Source organism: Heptranchias perlo, chromosome 11 (assembly GCF_035084215.1).
Source record: "Heptranchias perlo isolate sHepPer1 chromosome 11, sHepPer1.hap1, whole genome shotgun sequence".
NCBI lineage: Eukaryota > Metazoa > Chordata > Chondrichthyes > Hexanchiformes > Hexanchidae > Heptranchias > Heptranchias perlo.
Window position 1 is genome coordinate 2,368,188 of NC_090335.1, and position 14,470 is coordinate 2,382,657.

At 45.3% G+C, this 14,470-nt stretch overlaps 1 long non-coding RNA gene across 1 annotated transcript in view; it reads left to right on the forward strand.

The window, feature by feature from the left end:
- LOC137327043 (uncharacterized) overlaps nucleotides 1–14,470 on the forward strand; it is a 43,881-nt gene that overhangs the window by 9,446 nt on the left and 19,965 nt on the right. The gene's annotated exons all lie outside the window — the stretch shown is intronic.

Consider the following 14,470-nt stretch of genomic DNA (forward strand, 5'->3'; position numbering starts at 1 on the left):
CAGGTCTCGTTGCACCTCCCCTTTTCCCAATCTATCACCATTCAGATAATAATCTGCCTTTCTGTTTTTACAACCAAAGTGGATAACCTCACATTTATCCACGTTATACTGCATCTGCCATGTTCTTGCCCACTCACCCAACTTGTCTAAATCACATTGGAGCCTCTTTGCATCCTCCTCACAGCTCACATTCCACCCCAGCTTTGTGTCATCTGCAAATTTGGAAAAGTTACATTTAGTTCCCTCATCCAAATCATTGATATATATTGTGAATTGCTGGGGCCCAAGCACTGATCCCTGCAGTACCCCACTAGTCACTGCCTGCCACCCGGAAAAAGACCCGTTTATTCCTACTCTCTGTTTCCTGTCTGTCAACCAATTCTCAATCCATGCCAGTATATTCCCCCCAATCCCATGTGCTTTAATTTTGCACACTAACCTCTTGTGTGGGACCTTATCAAAAGCCTTCTGAAAATCCAAGTACACCACATCCACAACACACCACAATAGTTTGGAGGACAAGTTCATGGAATGCATTTGAGACAGTTTTCTAGAACAATATGTTGAGAAATCAACTAGGGAACAAGCTATCTTAGATCTAGCATCGTGTAATGAGATAGGGTTAAATTTTAATCTTATTGTTAAAGCTCCTCCGGGGAAGAGTGATCATAATATGATAGAATTTCGTATTGAGTTTGAGAGTGATATAGTTAAATCCGAAACTAGGGTATTAAATTTAAAATTATGAGGGGTGAATTGGCGAAGGTAGATTGGGAAATTAGGTTAAAAGATATGACAGCAGATAATCAATGGCAAATATTTAAAGAAATAATTCATAATTCTCAACAAATATAAATTCCCTTGAGAAATAAAAACTCCATGGGAAAGTTAAGGATAGTATTAGATTAAAAGAAGAGGCTTACAATGTTGCCAAAAAGAGTAGTAAGCCTGGGGATTGGGAGGGTTTTAGAAACCAGCAAAGGATGACCAAGATACTGTAAAGAGGGTGAAAATTGAATGTGAAAGTAAGCTAGTAAGAAATATAAAAACAGACTGTAGGAGCCTCTATAAGTATGTAAAAAGGAAGAGATTAGCGAAAGTAAATGTGGGTCACTTAGAAGCTGAGACAGGAGATTATAATGGGCATAAGGAAATGGCAGAGACATTAAACAAATATTTTGTATCTGTCTTCGCAGTGGAAGACACAAAAAATATACCGGAAATAGTGGGGAACCAAGGGTCTAATGAGAGTGAAGAACTTAAAGCAATTAAGATTAGTAAAGAAAAAGCACTTGGAGAAATTAATGGGACTAAAAGCTGACAAATCCCCTGGACCTGATGATGGCCTACAGCTGGGGTCACTGCAGTGCATCTGCAAGGCTGAGAGCTACGTGGATAGCACGTTTCAGGAGGTGGTCACCCCGCAGCTTAAAAGAGTGCAGGCAGAGAGGGACTGGGTGACCGCCAGACGGACCAGGCAGGTAGTGCAGGAGACCCCTGAGGGCATCTCACTCTCTAACCAGTGTTCAGTTCTGAATACTGATGAGGGAGAGAGTTCCTCTGGGGAGTGCGCCAGAGCCAAGTCCACAGCACCATGGGTAGCTCAGCTGTATGGGGGGTGGGGGTGGGTGGGGAGCAGGAAGGTCAGGAAAGCAATAGTGATAGGGGATTCTATAGTTAGGGGAACAGTCAGACGTTTCTGCATTTGCAGACGTGATTCCAGGATGGTATGTTGCCGCCTTGGTGCCAGGGTCAAGGATGTCATTGAGTGGCTGCAGAACATTCTGGAGGGGGAGGGTGAATAGCCAGAGGTCGTGGTCCATATCGGTACCAACGACATAGGTAGAAAGAGGGATGAGGTCCTGCAGGCAGATTTTAGGGAGCTAGGAAAGAGATTAATAGGGTAGTAATCTCTGGGTTACTCCTGGTGCCACGTGCTAGTGAGTATAGAAATAGGAGGATAGAGCAGATGAATGCGTGGCTGGAGAGATGGTGCAGGAGGGAGGGCTTTAGATTCCTGGGGCATTGGGACCAGTTCTGCAACCCGTCCGGCCTGTACAGGTCCCACCACAACAAAGTTGGGATCAATGTCCTCACGGGGAGGTTAACTAGTGCTGTTGTGGGGGGGGTGTTTAAACTAATTTGGCAGGGGGATGGGCACCTGGATGTAGCATTGGAAAGGAGAAACAAGGTGCACAAAGGATTGGGAGAGACAGATAACACTAGAGTAAGAAATAGTACAGTATTAGGTTAGATCAGACTGAGAGAGAATACAAGAAGGTCCAAGACTGGTTTACAGTGCATGTGTGTGAACGCTCGAAGTGTGGTAAATAAGGTTGGTGAGCTGCAGGCACAAATAGCCACATGGGAATATGATGTAATGGTGATAACGGAGACCTGGCTCAAAAAAGGGCAGGATTGGGTACTAAATATTCCTGGAATCAAGGTGTTCAGGAAAGGTAGGGAAGGAAAGAAAGGAGGGGGGAGGGTGGCAGTATTGATTAAAGAGAATATTGCAGTGCTGGAGAGAGAGGATGTCCTGGAGGGGTCAAAGACAGAATCTATTTGGTTGGAGTTAAGAAACAATAGAGGTGCCATTACACTGCTGGGTGTATTCTATAGGCACCAACTAGTGGGAAGGATATAGAGGAGCAAATTTTCAGGGAAATTACAGAGAGGTGCAAGAACTATAGAGCAGTGATAATGGGGGACTTCAACTATCCTAATATAGACTGGGATAGTAATAGTGTAAAGGGCAAAGAGGGGGAGGAATTTCTGAAGTGTGTTCAGGAGAACTTTCTTGACCAGTACGTTTCCAGCCCAATGAGGAAGGAGGCATTGCTGGATCTGGTTCTGGGGAATGAGGCGGGTCAAGTGGAGCAAGTGTCAGTGTGGGAACATTTAGGGAACAGTGATCAGAGTATCATAAGGTTTAGATTAGTTATGGAAAAGGACAAGGAGCAATCTAGGGTAAAATTACTTAATTGGAGGAGGGATAATTTCAGTGGGTTGAGAACAGATCTGGCCCGGGTAAATTGGAATCAAAGATTGGCAGGCAAAACTGTAATTGAACAATGGGCGCCCTTTAAGGAGGAGATGGTTCGGGTACAGTCTAGGTACATTCCCATGAGGGGGAAAGATAGGGCAACTAAAGCCAGAGTTCCCTGGATGACAAAAGTCAGTAAGATGAAACAAAAAAAGGGACGTATGACAGATGTCAGGTTGATAATACAAGTAAGAACCAGGCAGAATATAGAAAGTTCAGAGCGGAAGTGAAAAAGGAAATAAGAGGGGCAAAAAAAGACTATGAGAATAGACTGGTGGCCAACATAAAAGGGAATCCAAAAGTCTTCTACAGGCATATAAATAGTAAACGGGTAGTAAGAGGAGGGTGGGGCCAATTAGGGACCAAAAAGGAGATCTACGCATGGAGGCAGAGGGCATGGCTGAGGTACTAAATGAGTACTTTGCATCTGTCTTTACCAAGGAAGAAGAAGCTGCCAAAGTCTATTCAAAAGGATATAGACAGGCTGGTGAAATGGGTGGACACGTGGCAAATGAAATTTAACGCAGAAAAATGCGAAGTGATACATTTCGGTAGGAAGAATGAGGAGAGGCAATATAAACTAGCGGGCACAACTCTAAAAGGGGTAAAGGAACAGAGAGATCTGGGGGTACATGTACACAAATTGTTGAAGGTGGCAGGGCAGGTTAAAAAAGCAGTTAAAAAAGCATACGGGATCCTGGCTTTATAAATAAAGGCATAGAGTACAAAAGCAAGGAAGTTATGATGGACCTTTATAAAACACTGGTTTGACCACAACTGGAGTATTGTGTCCAGTTCTGGGCACCGCACTTTAGGAAGGATGTGAAGGCCTTGGAGAGGGTGCAGAAAAGATTTACTAGAATGATTCCAGGGATGAGGGACTTTACTTACATGTATAGACTGGAGAAGCTGGGGTTGTTCTCCTTGGAACAGAGAAGATTGAGAGGAGATTTGATCGAGGTATTCAAAATCATGAAGGGTCTCGACAGAGTAGATAGAGAGAAACTGTTTCCATTGGCAGAAGGGTCAAGAATCAGAGGACATAGAATTAAGGTGATTGGCAAAAGAACCAAAGGTGACATGAGGAAAAACTTTTTTACACAGCGAGTGGTTATGATCTGGAATGCACTGCCCGAGGGGGTGGTGGAGGCAGATTCAATCATGGCCTTCAAAAGGGAACTGAATAAGTACTTGAAAGGAAAAAAAAATTGAAGGGCTACGGGGAAAGGGCAAGGGAGTGAGACTAACTAGATTGCTCTTGCATAGAGCCGGCACAGACTTGATGGGCTGAATGGCCTCCTTCCATGCTGTAACCTTTCTGTGACTCTATGATTCAAAAAGAGGAGGTAGTTGAGATACTGGATGGGCTAAAAATTGATTAAGAGGAGGTACTAGAAAGGCTGGCTGTACTTAAAGTAGATAAGTCACCCGGTCCAGATGGGATGCATCCTAGGTTTCTGAGGGAAGTAAGGGTGGAAATTGTGGAGGTACTGGCCATAATCTTCCAAACATCCGTAGATACGGGGGTGGTGCCAGAGAACTGGTGAATTGCAAATGTTACACCCTTGTTCAAAAAAGGGTGTAAGGATAAACCCAGCAACTACAGGCCAGTCAACTTAACCTCGGGAAACTTTTAGAAACGATAATCCGGGACAGAATTAACAGTCACTTGGATGATTGTGGATTGATTAGGGAAAGCCAGCATAGATTTGTTAAAGGCAAATTGTGTTTAACTAACTTGATTGAGTTTTTTGATGAGGTAACAGAGAGGGTTGATGAGGGCAATGCGGTTGATGTTGTGTATATGGACTTTCAAAAGGCGTTTGATAAAGTGCCGCATAATAGGCTTGTGATCAAAGTTGAAGCCCATGGAATAAAAGGGGCAGTGGCAGCATGGATAGGAAATTGGCTCAGTGACAGGAAACAGAGAGTAGTGGTGAACGGTTGTTTTTCGGACTGGAGGGAGGTGTACAGTGGTGTTCCCCAGGGGTCGGTGCTGGGACCACTGCTTTTCTTGATATATATTAAGGACTTGGACTTGGGTGTACAGGGCACAATTTCAGAATTTGCAGATGGCGCAAAACTTGCAAGTGTAGTGAACAGCGAGGAGGATAGTGATAGACATCAAGAGGATATAGACAGGCTGGTGGAATGGGCGGACACATGGCAGATGAAATTTAACGCAGAGAAGTACGAAGTGATACATTTTGGTCGGAAGAACGAGGAGAAGCAATATAAACTAAACTAAAGGGTACAACTCTAAAGGGGATGCAGGAACAGAGAGATCTAGGGATATATGTGCACAAATTGCTGAAGTGGTAGGGCAGGGCAGGTTGAGAAAACAGTTAAAAAAGCATACGGGATCCTGGGCTTTATAAATAGAGGCATAGAGTACAAAAGCAAGGAAGTCATGACGAACCTTTATAAAAAAATGGTTCTGCCACAACTGGAGCATTGTGTCCAATTCTGGGCACCGCACTTTTGGAAGGATCTGAAGGCCTTAGAGAGGGTGCAGAAAAGATTTACTGGAATGGTACCAGGGATGAGGGACTTTAGTTGCGTGGAGAGACTGGAGACCTTGCAGTTGTTCTCCTTAGAGCAGGGATGGTTGAGAGGAGATTCGATAGATGTGTTCAAAATTATGAAGGGTGTAGATAAAGCAAATAAGGTGAAACCATTTCCAATGGCAGAATGGTCAGTAACCAGAAGACACAGATTTAATGTAATCAGCAAAAGATCCAGAGGGGAGGAATGAGGAGAATTTTTTTTACGCAACGAGTTGTTATGATCTGGAATGCGCTGACTGAAAGGATGGTGGAGGCAGATTCAATGGTAACTTTCAAAAGGGAGTTAAATACTTGAAAAGGTGACATTTTTTCAGGGCTATGGGGAAAGAGCAGGGGAGTGGGACTAATTGGATAGCTCTTTGAAAGAGCCAGCACAGGCACTATGGGCTGAATGGCCTCCTTCTGTGCTGTAACCATTCAATGATTCTATCATACTGTTCTTTCGGCAAACAATTATTGCCACCCTGCGAACATGGTGATTTGTGTAAAGTACAGCACTTACTTATTACAGACTATGGGAGAACAGTGAAGGAGTGAGGTCTGGTTGATCAGTGTTTGAGATACTTTACTGACTGTAATGGAGCTTCTGTTAGGATCATTGAGAAGGTAGCTGAAATTACAATTTACAATATAAGTAACATATGCATTCATATGAAATCCTTTCTCAGTTATTTTAACAAATGCACTAACCTGTTTATTTTAAATAACTGACAGAGGAATTTCATACAGATGAGTTCCTAATATCACAAAGTACAACCTCAACCCAAAAGTTTATTAGAATGAATGTTTTACGCTCCCAAAACTGTGTACTAACCTTATCAATGGTAGAATTATATATTGAGATTTGAACCAACTACACTGACGACCATTAACACACATCTCAATTTATACTGATGTCTTCATCTCTTGATTAAACAGTAAGATTTCAGATCCATTTAGTGAATGAAATGAGTGCAGGTCAGTAGGATCTTTAATAAAATAAAATATAATTATCAGTAATTATTAACAGACAAGAGTAACGATCTGAGATAATGTCACAAGAATTGGAACTCACACTTCTGCAGGAATAGAATGGACTCATAAAAGGATTAACAGTTCTTACATTAGCCCAGTGAATACCCAGGATCGACCTCCTCAGGAATACTGGGAGATCTTTTTGGGATTTACATTCCAGTGGACGTCATGAACAGTTTCAGCTCCTTTTGAAGTCGGACTTTGTCAACTGTATTAGGCACTATCGTACTAAGACTGTGCATCACTGGTAGCTTGATATCGCAGCTCACTACAAAGAGGTAAGGAGGCAGGATGCAGGATACAGTAAGCTCCTTATCTCAACCAGACTGTTCGCGGGTGACACCAATCACAGGAAAAACCAGAGAAGCAGTCACCCAGGCCTCCTCTGTGTAACCTGTAGCGCTGGTTGAGTGCCAGAGGCCTGACTGCAAGGTAGTTTCCTGCACACTTCACCAAACCACTGGTATAAAGAAACCTAAAGAGGAACGTGGAATATTGCCCCACTTTTTTGCATCCAACGTCAGCGTCAAGCACTCCCAGGTGCAGAGAGCGATTGTCAGGTCACTGGTTCAGAAGCCGGATGAGCAATTTTGCCAGATCCAAGTCACCTACATCCTTGTCACCTGTCCACCCTGAAATAGGGAAATAGCATTCTTACCATTGAATAAAACAAAATAAAACAAGGGCCCTGGAAATCCGCGGGGCCCTGGGCAGGAACACCCATGGGTTAATTGGCCAATCCTACTGGGGGGTGATGAGACCAATGTACAATACAAATGGAAAGTTTTTAAGAACAAGATAAAAAATGTGGAAGACAAATATATACCCAAAGTCAAAAGAAGGAAGTTGGTAAGAAAAAGCCAAGATGGCTGACTGGTCATATACAAAGACAAATCATAGTATCATAGTATGTTACAGGAGGAGGCCATTCGGCCCATTGTACCTGTGCCGGCTCTTTGAAGTAGCTATCCAGTTAGTCCCAATCCCCTGCTTTTTCCCCATGGCCCTGTAATTTTTTTCCCTTCAAGTATTTATCCAGCTCACTTTTGAAAGTTATTATTGAATCTGCTTCCACCACCCTTTCAGACAGTGCATTCCAGATCATTGCAACTCGCTGCGTAAAAAAATGTTTCCTCATGTCGCCTCTGGCTCTTTTGCCGATCACCTTAAATCTGTGTCCCCTGGTTACCAACCCTTCTGCCACTGGAAACAGTTTCTCCTTATTTACTCTATCAAAACCGTTCATGATTTTGAACACCTCTATCAAATCTCCCCATAACCTTCTCTGTTCTAAGGAGAACAACCCCAGCTTCTCCAGTCTCTCCACATAATTGAAGTACCTCATCCCTGGGAAACATTCTAGTAAATCTCTTCTGTACCCTCTCAAAGGCCTTGACATCCTTCCGAAAGTGCAGTGCCCAGAATTCAACACAATACTCCAGTGTTTTATAAAGGTTTAGCATAACTTCCTTGCTTTTGTACTCTACGGGCTCGATTTTCGGATGTCCGAGCGGGTGCATTCGTGGCGGGGGGGCTCCGAAAATCGGGGATTCCTGGGGTGGGTCCGGAGCCTGGCTCCAACCCGCCCACTTCCGGTTCCCCAGTGACGCGCTTAGATGCACATGCAGCCCCCGCATCCCACCGGCAATTAAAGCGGGCGGGATCCCACTTAAATCAATTAATTCAATACTTCAGGTCGTTATGAGACCTGATTTGGAGCATATTTTAGGAGGGGTGGTATTTTCAGGTCAACTGAGCGTGTTTTCCATACTGGGGGAAACACTCCCAGTTGAAACAGACGTGTTGCAGCCACCAGCCTGTGGCAGCTGCAAAGGTCCATTTGATAGGTGGCAGGGGGAGACCCTCACTCATTGCAGGAGGCCACTCTGTCACTTTGGACAAAGTTTGGCCTCCACCACCCTCCTCCTAACAATGAAATTCACCAACTTGGAACCTCAACCCCGGTGTGCAGAGACATGTACCGACCTTGCGGACCCCTCAAACGTACATCTTCCGGATGGGGGCCGCCATAGCTGCAGTCATGACCTCCTCGGAGGACGAACAGCATCACCAGCCTCGCCGGCCACGCCGTCCACCTCTGACACGTGGAGCCCCACAATACAGTGCTGTGACACATCCACCTGCACAGCAGGAGGGAGGGCAACCGTAGAGAGAGACGCGTCGCAGAAGGCACTACCCTCACCACAGGGTCTACAGACCAAGGCTCAGCTTCCTGGACCTCTCTGAGCAGCAGTGCACACGGAGGCTCAGAGTCACTCGACATGTAGTCGTGGACATCTGCAGCCTCCTTCATGCCAAGCTGCTCCCGGCTGGCCCGAGCACCATCTTCTTACCTGTCGCTGCCCTCAACAACTTCTCCTCCGCAACCTTCCAGGGTGCCAGCGGGGACATCGCCGACGTCTCTCAGTCGTCTGCACAAAAGAGCCCTGCAAATACACCTACACCCACCCTGCAGTGACACAATGGGTGGCATCAGGTGTTGGTCTTCATGGTAATCCTCAGGAAAGGGCATTATTGCACAAACCAGACAAGATTAGCAAATATGTGGCAGTAGTGGTGATAACAAATTTTTATGTTTTTTTGCAAAACAAACAAAAATAAATCAAAAACATGACATTTTGTCTTACACCCTTGTGCATCCCCTTTGTGCTCACAAAACCTTCGCCTTACGTTTACGGGAACCCATATGTGGTGCTACCCCTGTGGCTTCAGCAGAGGTAGTGGCAGGTTGCTCTTGTCCATGCCCTGACCGATGAGATGCTTTGCGCAGACGCCCTCTGGGTTTCGGTGCCCGTGAGGGCCCCTCCAAAGACTGCTCCACCTGCACCTGTGCAGGGGCAGACTCGGCCACCTGGAGAGGGGGCAGCATTGCGGGTACTGGTTGTGAGGGGGGCAACGGGTGAGACGTGGAAGCGCTTTGAGTGGCGTCCCCACTTCCATGTCCCCTTTCACCATCATCCCTCTCCTGGGCTTTCTGGCATCTCTTCTTCTATCAAGGCAAAACACAGAGAGGCGTGATTGAGTCATCCACTGCATGCATTGGTGTGGGTGGGGGTGATCATGAGGGAGATGCATGGGAGGGTGCGTTTGAGACACAGCCATGAAATTGTATGAGGATTGGGTTGCGTGGTTGTGTTCGAATGGAAACTGGGGCAGTGAGTAAGTGCAGGCAAGGTGAGGATGATGGTTGAGTGGATGTGAGGAGTGATGTGAGAGCATTGTGGTGGCAGTGCAGAAGGAGTTGTGTGGTGGTGGAGGTGATGTGGAAGACGGAGTGTGGGAGAATGCGTAAGTGTACTCATTTTGGCTGACCTGGTTAGGTCATTAAAGCGCTTCCTGCACTGGATCCAGGTGCGGGAGATGTTGCTGCTGCTGGTGACCTCCTCTGCCACCTCGAGCCAGGCCTTCTTGGTGGCAGAGGCAGGCCATTTCCTCTCATCTGCTGGGAAAAACGTTTCCCTCCACCTCCTGACCCCATCGAGCAGCACCTGGAGTGAGGAGTCAGAGAACCTTGGAGCAGCCTGGCCTCTGGCCTGCTCCATGCTGCCAATTTGGTTCTTTGCTGCAGGAGGAGCATTGGAGGACTGCCCCTTTAAATAGGGCTCCTCCTGCTGACAGCCTGTGATGCGGGTGCGCAGTCCGCCCGCTGCGCAGGTCTGCAACGGGAAACCCGGAAGCACGCGTAAGTACCTTCAATTAGGCTGCGATCGCGTGCGGAGCACCCCGATTTCACTGGGTGCATTACCCACGCGCCCAGTCGACCCCCCCCCGCTGCCAACCCGCCTTTCTCCTAATATCAGGCCCTATGTCTCTATTAATAAAGCCCAGGATCCCATATGCTTTTTAACAGCGTTCTCAACTTGTCCTGCCACCTTCAAAGATTTGTGTACATACACCCCCAGGTCTCTCTGTTCCTGCACCCCCTTTAAAATTGTCCCATTTAGTTTATATTGCCTCTCCTCATTTTTCCTTCCAAACTGCATCACTTCACACTTCTCTGCTTTAAATTTCATCTGCCACGTGTCTGCCCATTTCACCAGTCTGTCTCTGTCCTCCTGAAGTCTGTTACTATCCTCCTCACTGTTTACTATATTCCCAAGTTTCGTGTCATCTGCAAACTTTGAAATTATACCCTCTATACCCAAGTGCAGGTCATTAATATATATCCAAAAGAGCAGTGGTCCTAATACTGACCCCTGGGGAACACCACTGTAAACTTCCCTCCAGTCTGAAAAACAACCGTTCACCACTACTCTCTGCTTTCTGTCTCTGAGACAATTTTGTATCCACACTGTCACTGTCCCTTTAATCCCATGGGTTTTAATTTTGCTAACAAGTCTATTATGTGGCACTTTATCAAAAGCCTTTTGAAAGTCCATATACACAACATCAACCGCACTACCCTCATCAACCCTCTCCGTTACTTCATCAAAGAACTCAATCAAGTTAGTCAAACACGATTTTCCTTTAACAAATCCGTGCTGACTTTCATTTATTAGCCCAGACTTTTCCAAGTGCCAATTAATTTTGTCCCGGATTATTGTCTCTAAAAGTTTCCCCACCACCGACGTTAGGCTGACTGGCCTGTAATTACCGGGTTTATCCCTCTCCCCTTTTTTGAACAGGGGTGTAACATTTACAATCCTCCAGTCCTCCGGCACCGTCCCCATATCTAAGGGTGATTGGAAGATTGTGGTCAGAGTCTCCGCAATTTCCACCCTTACTTCCCTCAGTAACCGAGGATGTATCCCATCTGGACCGGGTGACTTTTCTACTTTGAGTACTGCCAATCTTTTTAGTACCTTCTCTTTATCTATCTATCTTTATTTCTATCCTATCCAATATCACTACTACCTCCTCCTTTACTTCTCTAGTGAAGACAGATGTGAAGTAATCATTTAGTACCTCAGCCATGCCCTCTGCCTCCACAAGAGGATTTCCTTTTTTGACCCTAATTGGTCCCTTCCTTTGATTACCCTTTTACTATTTATATGTTTATAAAAAACTTTTGGGTTCCCTTTTATGTTAGCAACTAATCTCTCTTTGCCCTCTTATTCCCTTTTTAGATCTCCACTGTACTTTCTGTATTCAGCCTGGTTCTGTACTGTATTATGAAGCTTACATTTGTCATAAGCCTCCTTTTCCTGTTTCATTTTAATCTCTATTTCTTTAGTTATCCAGGGAGCTCGAGCTTTGGATGCCTTTCCTTTCCCCCTCATAGGGATCTGTCCACTCTGTACCTGAACCAACTCCTCCCATTGTTGAATTACTGTTTTGCCTAATAATTTTTGATTCCAATCCACCTGGGAAAGATCCCTTTTTAACTCACTGAAATTAGCCCTCCTCCAGTTAAGCATTTTCACATTTGATTGTTCCTTGTCTTTTTCCATAACTATTCTAAACCTAATGATATTATGATCACTGTTCCCAAAATGCTCCCCCACAGAAGCATGCTCCACCTGCCCCACTTCATTCCCCAGAACTAGATCCAGCACAGCTTCCTTCCTTGTGGGGCTGGAAACACAGGGGAAAAAAAAATTGATAAGGCCTATTATTGGGCGCGGGTAGCATGATCCGCGCGCAATGGCCCCTATGCAAGTAGGACAAGACTTTGGTCAGGCCTGAGGTCTTACCTTGAAGCAGCAGTGGAAATCAGCGTTGGTGCGAGGATTCAATGCAATGTGCACTTTCCCCCAGCAGGGGAAGCCCCAATCTCTTAAAGGTAGCCGGGACCTGTTATTTGCTAAAAATAACAGTCAGCTGCCTGCACGGAGTCTGAACAGAAATCAGACATCGCACACGTAAAACACAGATTCAGGTCCCATCTCTATGTGTACAAACTGTGTACAAACTGATGAGTTATGTTAAAACATTGAATTAAGGATGCGCACTACTAAATTCCACATCCTCCAATCTGCACACCAGACCTCACCAATCTGCCGATCTGAGTTGGTACCAGGCCTGCGAGAGTGCATGCACCAAGGTTCTCTGCTGATGCACTAGAGGCCTTGGTGCAAGAGGTTGACAGAAGGATGGACATCCTATATCCACAGGGGGGTGGTGATGGGTGGGCAGCAAGAGACCCTCCAGACATATGCTCAAAAGGCAGTGGGAGGCAGTAGGGGACGCAGTCAATGCCAGGCGCACAGCATCATGAACATGGATGCAGTGCAGGAAGAAGTTCAATGCTTTGACATGAGTGGTCAAGGTGAGTGAGGTCAACTGTCAAGTTGCATCTCCCACCAACTGCTCCACACACTACACCCCCATCACCCACACACCAATAAACTCTTTCCATCAGTACTCAATTCTTCCAATCAGTTGCTTCCTCTCACCCTCACACATTACCACAGTTGCAAGCCGCCCACTCACAACTCACAGCCACACATACTGGCAGCTATTCAACCATGACAGGCACATCACCCAGACACACGTCCCGCTTTCTTGCAGGAGAAGGTGGCGCATATCAGGAGGCAGCAAGTGGCAGTGGCATTTAGCCCCTCGAGCCTGTTGCACCATTCAATGAGATCATGGTTGGTCTGTGACCTAACTCCATACACCCATCAGCAAAAAAGGAAGAAGAGATTGATTAAGAAGGGAAAAATAGAGTACGAGAATAAACTTGCAAGGAACATAAAAGTGGACTGTAAAAGCTTCTACAAGTATGTAAAATGAAAAAGATTAGTGAAGACAAATGTAGGCCCCTTACAGTCAGAAACGGGAGAATTTATAATGGGGAACGAGGAAATGGCAGAGCAATTAAACAAATACTTTGGTTCTGTCTTCACGGAAGAGGACACAAATAACTTCCCAGAAATGCTAGGGAACCAAGGGATGAGTGAGAAGGAGGAATTAAAGGAAATTAGTATTAGTAAAAAAATAGTGCTGGAGAAATTAATGGGACTGAAAGCCGATAAATCCCCAGAGCCTGATAATCTGCATCGCAGAGTACTAAAAGAGGTAGCCATGGAAATAGTGGATGCATTAGTTGTCATCTTCCAAAATTCTATAGATTATGGACCAGTTCCTGCAGATTGGAGGGTGGCAAATGTAACCCCACTAATTAAAAAAGGAGGGAGAGAGAAAACAGGGAACTACAGACCGGTTAGCCTAACATCAGTAGTAGGGAAAATGCTAGAGTCTATTATAAAGGATGTGATAACAGGACACTTAAAAAATATCAACGAGATTAGACAAAGTCAACGTGGATTTATGAAAGGGAAATCACATTTGACAAACCTACTGGAGTTTTTTGAGGATGTAACTGGTAGAATAGATAAGGGAGAACCAGTGGATGTGGTTTATTTGGATTTTCAGAAGGCCTTTGATAAAGTCCAACATGAGAGGTTAGTGTGTAAAATTAAAGCACATGAGTTTGGTGGTAATATACTGGCATGGATTGAAAATTGGTTAACAGACATAAATGGGTCTTTTTCGGGGTGGCAGGCAGTGACTAGTGGGGTACCGCAGGGATCAGTGCTTGGGCCCCAGCTATTCACAATATATATCAATGATTTAGATGAGGGAACCAAATGTAATATTTCCAAGTTTGCTGACGACACAAAACTAGGTGGGATCGTGAGTTGTGAGGAGGATGCAAAAAGGCTTCAAGGCGATTTACACAAGTTGAGTGAGTGGGCAAATACATGGCGGATGCAGTATAATGTGGATAAATGTGAAGTTATCCACTTCGGAGGGAAAAACAGAAAGGCAGAGAATTATTTAAATGGTGATAGATTGGGGAATGTTGATGTACAAAGGGATCTGGGTGTCCTTGTACACCAGTCACTGAAAGCAAACATGCAGGTGCAGCAAGCAGTTA